The sequence below is a fragment of the Cyprinodon variegatus genome, unplaced genomic scaffold, assembly GCF_000732505.1.
Source record: "Cyprinodon variegatus isolate N-32 unplaced genomic scaffold, C_variegatus-1.0 Scaffold1596, whole genome shotgun sequence".
Lineage (NCBI taxonomy): Eukaryota > Metazoa > Chordata > Actinopteri > Cyprinodontiformes > Cyprinodontidae > Cyprinodon > Cyprinodon variegatus.
Genome location: NW_015152049.1, coordinates 85288 through 87466, shown reverse-complemented (window position 1 = coordinate 87466; position 2179 = coordinate 85288). Strand labels below are relative to the sequence as shown.

The 2179-nt window shown below is 39.2% G+C and overlaps 1 protein-coding gene across 1 annotated transcript in view; it reads left to right on the top strand.

The window, feature by feature from the left end:
• Window positions 1–2179, top strand: part of ppp4c (protein phosphatase 4 catalytic subunit) — a 15677-nt gene that overhangs the window by 10878 nt on the left and 2620 nt on the right. The gene's annotated exons all lie outside the window — the stretch shown is intronic.

Sequence of the window (2179 nt, the reverse complement as noted above, 5' to 3'; positions counted from 1 at the left end):
CGGTTATATTTTTTGATATTTATATTTTTTTAAAACAAAGTGGAGTGTGTATGACATCATCCGCATGCGCCGGACTGTAGTCAAGGGCCAACAAAAAACAAAAACTGTGTTCCCCTTTAACTTGCATTATAATATCTGAATTTGAAAAGGAAAATGAAAAAATGTAACTTTCTGAACTGTTAGCTGGTCTTCATCATAAACTCGATAGTCATCTTTTTGGATGGGAACTGCTTTTAGATCACAGATTTCCCTTAGTTACTCAGCTAACTTATTAATGGAGTCAGTTAGGAGAGTTTTTATTGTTTTACGTTCCAAAGTGATTTTTAGAGGTTTTATAAACCATTTCATGCGCAAAGAAGCACCAGAAGCTGCAGCTCTAGAGGCGTTCAATGTTTTCACCCAAAAAACAAACAAATCAGGATTCGGTTTATTTCTATACTCTGCAAAAAAAAAACGTTCTGATAATGAGTAAGAATTTCATAAATTAAGACCATTTACCCTTAATTTGAGTTGGAAAAGATTATTTGCAAATGGAATTACCATTTTTACCTTTAAAATAAGATCATTTAAATTATACGTGGTTGTAATTAGAGACTGCAGTTGTTTTCTCTTATTTGAAATGTAAATTGTCTTGTTTAAATGGCAAAGTGTCTCACTTATCTCCCCAATTCAAGAAAAAATGCACTTGGTTTAAGAAAATGGACTGACTTTGACATGTTTTGCTGTGTAGCACTAATTCACAACATGTCTGTTTATTTGGATCATCCAGTCTGATTTAGTCAAAGGTTTCTATCTAAGGAAAACCAGCTGATTGCTTCCAGTCTGGATGAGTTTTACCAGTAAAGCAGGTCTGGTTATTCTAGTCTCCACTCTGGTAGCAGAGGTTTCAGCTTTTGCAGCAAATAATAAAATGAATTAATCAAATTCGATGCTGTTGATGGCAAAGAGTGGTCTCTGTGTTAATTTTCCATAAAGCTGCCTTCTGGGCAGTATTGGTTGTTTTTCTGGGGTCAGAAAATGGCTCCTGGGGGCCAATGGGGAAGTCTGGGTGCTGGATGGAGGCTGCCGGATCCGGATGGCCGCGTCCAGGAGGCCTTCTGATGACAGAAGGGGAAAGAGAAGCATAAACATTAGGAAGTATTCAATTATTGTTGCCAACTAACTTTACCGATGTGGGATTTGTCCGGCATCATGCAGCTCTGCTTCATGCTTTGTTTTTAGTCTCAGTCCAGCTCAAGCTTTTTCTACTTTACCGGATTCATTTCGTCTCTGTTTCCTTTAAATGAGGAGAACCAGTCGCTGGTCGTCTTTGGAACTGCATACAGTTCAAGCTGCTTCCTTTCTAGGAGGATGTTCTTTAACGCCGCTGTTTGTCCGACTCTCTGAGCTCATAAGATGTTAGAAACTATTTCTGACGCTCAGTTCAGCCGGGCGTGCTCTGTACAACTTTTTGCCCTTTTCAGACCTATTCTCTAATCGTGCTAGAATTGTTCAATCGGGCTACTTTCAGTCTGATCCTGTGGTGTGCAGCGGGTAACGAAGGGGCGACCAGCCTCTCACGACCACCACAGGTTTGAAATTCAGTCAGCCGTCGTAAGGTGGTCGTGGGCAAATCACTCAGTGCGCAAAGAAGGATTCTTCTTCTTCTTCTCAGATGAAAACACAGAAGCATGGCAGTGGTGTGAGTGAAATTGACAAAGTGTAGTAGCCACGTTTGTCCAAATACGTTTTCCCTCCTTCCAATAAATGTTGGGTTTGTTTACAAATTAATCCATTGACCTATGCTAATTTAAGCTGAGAGGCTATCAGTCGATGAGATTAGATATCTATGTGCTCTGATGACGGGTTTTGGGTTCAGACTCAGGTGATCCAGGTGAATGTGGTTTCTCTGGAAGCGGACAGCCTGGTTCCAGCGTATCCCAGCATCACTGCTACAAACCAATAAGCTGGAGGGTTTTTATTTTCTTTTTTTTTATTATCATGGAAGTAATCGTCCACTACGGAAGAGGATTAGGGCCACTGAAAAAAAAAAAGTTAACTGATTTTAAATTTTATTTCAGTTTAACATGGGGAAAAAAGTCAGAATTCTGACTTTAATCTCAGAATTCTGACTTTAATCTCAGAATTCTGACAATAAAAAAAGTCAGAATCTGACAATAAAAAAAGTCAGAATTCTGAG